We start from the raw sequence: 7176 nt of genomic DNA, 5'->3' as shown, positions 1-7176 counted from the left end.
TTGCATTTGAATATTTGTCTTTATGTTCCTAGCATTTCTAGAAACATTATTTCTATTTCTTGTTTAGAACAAGATGGTTTTGCTTTCACTATTAGGGATGGTACATTTTCTATCATTTCGAATGATATTGTTTTTGGTACTGCTTCTTTAATAAATGGCTTATATGTTTTGGAAATGAGAACTGAAGTGCTCAATGTAAATGTGAAACGACCTAGGATAGATAATCAATCTTATCTTTGGCATTGTAGACTAGGGCACATAACTGAAACAAGATTGTCTAGGATGCATGCAAATGGATACCTAGATTCCATGGATATGGAATCCTATGGACAATGTGAATCTTGTCTAGCTGGGAAAATGACTTGTCACAAGCCCAAAGGGCTTGAGAGTCATAGGGCTAGTGAGTTATTAGAACTCATTCACACTGATGTTTGTGGGCCAATGTCTATAGAGGCTAGAAGAGGATACTCCTATTTCATTACCTTTACTGATGATAAATCAAGATTTGGCTACGTGTACCTAATGAGATATAAATCCGAAGCTTTTGAAAAATTCAAAGAGTTTAGGAATGAAGTAGAGAAACAGCGTGGCAAGATGATTAAGACATTACGATCAGATCGTGGTGGTGAATATCTGAGCCATGAGTTTCAGGATTATCTGAGAGAAAATGGAATTCTCTCGCAGTTTACCGCACCTTACACACCACATCAAAATGATGTCTCCGAAAGGAGAAACAGGACCTTGTTAGACATGGTCAGGTCTATGATGAGTGAGACTCAACTTCCAAAATCGTTTTGGGGATATGCCTTAGACACAGCGGCATACCTCCTAAATAGGGTACCTTCTAAATCTGTTCAGACCACACCATATAAGATATGGAATGGTAAGAGACCCAACCTGAGTTACCTCAGGGTATAGGGATCGCCAGCTTATGTCAAAGCGTTGGCATCAGACAAGCTTAGTGCTAAGAGTACTAAATGTCTATTTGTGGGGTATCCCAAAGGTACTAGGGGATACTACTTTTACTCCATGGATGAACACAAAGTGTTTGTGTCAAAGAATGCTGAGTTCCTTGAGAAGGATTTGATCTCTCACGGAGCCAGTGCGAGTAAGATTGATCTTGAAGAAGTTCAAGAACCACATGAACAGATTGAGGAACCGAGTCTGCTCCGCAAGCGACATTCTCTAATGGAGAAGTAAACACACAACTCCGTAGGTCAACGAGGGTCATCCATCCACCTGAGAGGTATGGGTTTGTGATTGAGAATCAGCAAACCGTCGAGGATGATGAACCAAGTAACTACGAAGAGGAAGTCAAGGATGTTGACTCTTCTAGATGGCTTGAAGCCATGGAATCTGAAATGGATTCGATGTATCAAAACAAGGTATGGACCTTGGTTCCTAAACCGCAAGGAATAGTTCCTATCGGTAACAAATGGGTCTTTAAAAGAAAGACTGATGCAGATGGCAACATTCAGACCTACAAAGCTAGGTTGGTGGCGAAAGTGTATCGTCAAAAACAAGGAGTTGACTATGATGAGATTTTCTCACCAGTTGCCATGATCAAATCTATTAGGAACATGCTTGCAATAGCAGCATATCACGACTATGAAATTTGGCAAATGGATGTCAAGACCGCCTTCTTGAATGGGTTCTTGAAGGAGGAAGTGTACATGACACAACCTGAAGGCTTTGAAATCAAAGATCAGGAGCATATAATATGCAAACTACAAGAAGGTTTTATCAAGAAGTTGGAATATTCGTTTTGATGAAGTCGTTAAGAGTAACTGTTTTATCAAGAACGAGGATGAACCTTGTGTTTACAAGAAGGTTAGTGGGAGTAATGTCGTCTTCCTGACACTTTATGTAGATGACATATTGCTAATAGGAAATGACATCCCACATTACAAATAACGAAAGAGTGGCTTTCAAAAAGCTTCACCATGAAGGATTTGGGAGATGCGGCCTTTATACTTGGTATAAAGATTTATAAAGATAGATCTAAGAGGTTGCTGGGTTTATCTTAATCCACGTATGTTGACAAGATGCTAAAGAGGTTTAGCATGGAACGGTCGAAAAGGGGTTTTCTTCCCGTTAGTCATGGGGTACATTTTTCAAAGGCTATGTGTCCTAAGTCACAGCCTGAGAAGGATCGCATGAGTGGAATTCCATACGCTTCGGCTATTGGATCCATCATGCATGCCATGATATGTACGAGACCAGATGTCTCATATGCTTTGAGCATTACGAGCAGATACCAGTCTGACCCTGGAGAGGGTCACTGGACAGCATTCAAGACCATCCTTAAGTACTTAAGAAGAACTAAGGATGCGTTTCTGGTCTATGGTGGGGTTGATGAGCTTTCAGTGAAAGGGTTCACTGATGCCAGCTTTCAGAGTGACAAAGATGACTACAAGTCACAGTCAGGGTTCGTATTAACCTTAAATGGTGGGGTTGTATCTTGGAAGAGTTCCAAGCAGGAGACAACAGCAGATTCAACGACAGAAGCTGAATACATAACTGCTTCAGAAGCGGCTAAGGAGGCCGTGTGGATCAAGAAGTTCATATATGAACTAAGGGTGGTTCCAAGCGTGGATGAGCCCATACAGTTGCTTTGCGACAACACAGGAGCCATTGCGCAGTCAAAGGAACCTAGGTCTCATCAAAGATCTAAACACGTGCTCCGCAGATATCACCTGATTAGAGAAATCATAGATAGAATGGATGTAAAGATGGATTATGTTCCCACAGATGATAACCTAGCCGATTCTCTGACAAAGGCTGTTTCTCAGAGAAAACATGATAGTCATTATGAGGCTTTGGGTATACAACTTAGGTCTTATTGGCTCTAGGTCAAGTGGGAGCTTGTTAGTATATGGGTGTCCTAGAGACAATCTTTTTGATTAAAGAAGGACATAAGATTTGAACCTTTTTGTCGCAAATAAATAATAAGCACTCTTTATCCTGTTTCATATTTTGTCTCGATATTATTGTTAATATATTATGAATAAACTAGATAAACCCCTTGGAATAGAACAGGTATTTCTTGAGTATCTGTGATGAGATCACGATTATGAGGATTCAAGGATACCGCATGTTTATTCCTAATTCTATGTTCCTAGTCTAGAGACACTGAGAATGGGGATCAGTGATCTCGGGTAAGACTAGCACGACTTATCTACTTGTATTTGGATACAAGGTAAAGACCTCATCTGCTACAGATATGGAGATGTCTTAGCTAAAGTCGTGGGTGGACCTATAAGGGTATAGCTCGCACTGAACAGACCCACAAAGAGACTCTATGAGGAAATCTCACAGAGAGTATCATTAGAGTAGTCTCTTTATATTTGGGTATGTCTTTCCTTAGACCAGAAGTTATTACCTAGACTGTGTTCTAGAAGGCACGCTTTGACTGTATACCTCGTCTGCCTGAAACATGGAGACTCATAGGTACACTGTTGGGCTTGTCCTGAAAGAGCACAAGGCTAGGGTGATAAGCTGAAGGAATTCGTCAAATATCTGTGAGAGATTAGGTTATCTGTAGACCGGAGAAATCGGGATGACATTTACAAGGACTCGAGAATCTATGCATAGTAAAAGAGGTCATGAGATGATCTGCCGTTAGAGTCAGTAAATTGAAGATTCCCTATTTCGAATAAAGCTTACCTTAAACCGCAAGGGTTGATATGTTTCCTTACGCTAGGTTTAATGAGGAAGGTAACCGAGACGAAAGGAAATACATACGACAACCAAATATGTGTAATAGGATGATTATGTCATTAACCTAACTAGCTCTGGGGCAACAAAGCATTGCTAGTGCTCTGTGTTGTCATTATATGGGTTGTGGGCTTGTTGGGCCCAAGCCCATTTATGTGAGTGGCTATGTTGGGCCTAATGGGTCACACACTAACACCTTATTGTCATGATAATATAGCATTAAAGGTATTGGGCCTAATAATGGTTGTTAGCCCAAGAAGAAGTTTGGAAGCCCACCAAAAGGGAAAAGGGCACATGGATCATGTAATGGGCTTGGATGGTCAAGACATTACTAATTAATTTAATTAGTTAAATTAACTATCAAATATTTAAATTTTGAATTTTGAATTTGAAATTTGAATTTTGAAATTTGAATTTTGAATTTGAATTTTGAATTTGAATTTTGAAATTTGAAATTTGAAATTTGAAATTTGAATTTGAATTTTGAAATTTGAATTTAGAATTTAGAATTTAAATTTAGAATTTGAATTTAGAATTTAAATGTTTAAACGTTTGAATTTAAATGTTTGAATTTGAATTTGAATTTGCTATGAAAAGTTGTTGCATAACAAAAGGATAAGATAGGATCTTGTTGGAACAAATCCCAAGTATCAAGAGGAGATCTTTGGGCATCATCCAAGGCTGATTTGGGGCGCTGATTTTGGGGTCTTGTGATGGTCATAGGATCAACCAAATAAGCTCGAATCAGATTTGGTTTGTTGAGAGAATAAGTGAGTGAGTTGGCTCAAGTTTGAATGCAACTGCTCAACGTATCTGGACTGTTTTGAGGCTAAATGGGGCGCACCATATGGCTGGCCATATGATGGTTGTTAAGTCAGATTTTTGTTGAGATATGCACTTGATATCATGAGGATATGATAGGAGGTTGTTGGTAAGATTTGATTTGCAACAACTCCACTCATTTCTCTCCTAGTGTGTGCTACATAGGGCTGATTTTTGAGTGAAGAAATTAGATATTTATTCACTCATTCTCTTATCTTCTTTGGTCATCCTTTTGTGAGGTTTTTCTTAAGAGAGTTTTGAAAATTACCTAGCATTTTCTAAGTGAATTCCTTGCGCCACTTTTGTGTTTTTTCTTGCTGAAAATTCACTCAACTAAACACCTTGAAACCTTGCCTCCTACCTCTCCATTAGGGACGCCTAGCTTGCCTCCCTTGGTGTTCGTTGGAGGCCTTGAAGAAGAGTTCTTCCGGCTTGACAAAGGGTGGTGTGGATCAACATTAGAGGGCTTGTATCTTCAAGCCTCACCTTGATCATCTTCAAGTTTAGGAAAGCAAACAAGGTAACATCCATGTCCTAAAGCATGTTTCTTGATATGGTATGTGTAATTCCGCTTTGAAAATTTTGTTTTCATCCTCACATGCCTGCGGCCTTCAAGGCCATTTTCTTTCACGGTGCACTTGCCGAGTCGCAACAAGTTTTTGGCGCTGTTGCAGGGGATCGGATCCTTCAACGTTAGAAGTAACTACTTATCTTTTAGATTGGACATTTTAATTTTCTGCATTAATTTTCTGTTTTTTTTTTCTGTTTTTGTTGTTGCATTTTTTTGTTTCTCTTCATATCTTTTCAATCATAGTTTATGCGAGGTACTCTTAACCCACGAATCTTGCAGTTTGATCCTGATATAGAAAAGATAGAAAGGAAACTCAGAAAGAGTGCAAAGGAAAGGAAGGCTAAGGAAGAAAAAGAAGCCTCAAGTTCAACGGAACCAAAGGAGGAAATAATGGCTGACAACAATAATGTAGTTCAGAACCCTCCAAGGACGCTGGGAGATTACATGACCCCAGCTTGAGTTTCTCAGACAACAAGCATTGTTAGACCAACCGTGGATGCTAACAACTTCGACCTTAAGCCAGCACTGCTGCAATTGATCCAAAAAGATCAGTTCGTCGGAGGAAGCACGAAAGATCCTTATATTCATCTTGATAACTTTCTACTCTACTGTGATACATTAAAGATGAATGGAGTCTCACGTGACGCCATCTTGCTCAGACTATTTTCATGCTCACTAAAGGATGACGCAAGAGCTTGGCTGTAGTCACTGCCTGAAGGAAGCATCACCCATTGGGACGACTTAGCAATGAAGTTCTTGGCCAGATTCTTCTAAGCTTCAAAGATGGCAAGACTCAAATCAGAGATCACAGCTTTTGAACAAAAAGAAAGTGAATCTTTGTATGAGGCATGGGAAAGATTCAAAGGATTGCTCCGAAAGTGTCCCCAACATGGCATTGAAGCATGGGAGAGAGGAAGAATTTTCTTCCAAGGAATGACGCCAAGCACAAGAACACTGGTGGATGCTGCAGCAGGAGGATCGTTGAAAACAAAAACTCCAGAGGAAGAATTGGAATTGTTGGAATCTTTATCTTCTCAGGAGTATGACAATGCTCCAGTCACACAAGGGAGAGCAGAAATCATGAAGCTTGACAGATATGATGCAATTTTGGCTCAAAATGAACAAATACTGCAAATTAATAAGAAACAACAAGAACAATTAGATGCTCTTACAAAGCAATTTAATCTTTCTCAAGTTTCTTCTGTTAGTAATTCTCAAATTATTTGTGGTATTTGTGCAGATGCTCATGCAATTGAAGATTGCGACTACATAAGAACAACTAAAAAGCCACCAGCAGAGGTCAACGGTATCTGGTATATATGTAGCACCGACACTGACACGGGACACGTGACACGATACGACACGACACTCCGACACGTTAATTCTAAAAAATGTTAAATTTCGACACATTAGGACACGTGTTGATATTAAATAATATATTTAATTTATGTACTATATATTATCTTTAATATTCAATAATTTAACAAAAACATGTATATAAACTTATAATATTCATAAATTTTGCAAAGAAACATAAGATATTCCAAATATTTATATTAAACTCAATAAAATGGTAATCGTAATCTAACGAATCTAACAGTTGGAACTAAAAACTCAACGCAATTTAACCTTTGAACCGTTTTTTGAATTTCAATAACGCGTGTTGGAGTGTCGGAGTGTCCGAGAGTGTCGGGAAGTGTCGGACACAACACGATAGGATTTTTGAAGTGTCGGTGCTTCATAGTCTGGTATGATCAAAAGAACCAGAACAACCCAGGGAGGAACCAATATGGGAATAACTACAATCAAGGGTGGAAAAATCCTAACCAACACCCTGGGTTTAGTTACAAGTCTAACCATCAGCTGAATCCTCCTCTGCCATTGCAACAACAACCCCTACCACAAGGCAACACTTCAGAGTGGGAGAAAGCTTTTGCACAGCTGACCAAGACCACATCAGACTACATTCAGAATGCAAATGCCTTTAGAGATGAAACAAGAGCTTCATTCCGGAATCAAGAAGCTTCTATCCGGAATTTGGAAACTCAGATTGGCCAGCTGTCAAA

General features: G+C 39.2%; 1 non-coding gene across 1 annotated transcript; it reads right to left on the bottom strand.

Annotated features, from left to right (window-relative positions):
• Positions 1–5899: 5899 nt before the first annotated feature.
• LOC133294138 (small nucleolar RNA R71) lies at positions 5900–6006 on the bottom strand. Its single transcript, XR_009749151.1, has one exon. It is a non-coding gene; the product is annotated as a small nucleolar RNA R71 (small nucleolar RNA).
• Between the last annotated feature and the right edge of the window lie 1170 nt (positions 6007–7176).

This window comes from Gastrolobium bilobum, unplaced genomic scaffold (assembly GCF_033153095.1).
Source record: "Gastrolobium bilobum isolate Gb01-03AN ecotype WA unplaced genomic scaffold, APGP_CSIRO_Gbil_v1 utg11591, whole genome shotgun sequence".
In the NCBI taxonomy this organism is placed as follows: Eukaryota; Viridiplantae; Streptophyta; class Magnoliopsida; order Fabales; family Fabaceae; genus Gastrolobium; species Gastrolobium bilobum.
This window is presented reverse-complemented; position numbering and strand designations above follow the sequence as displayed.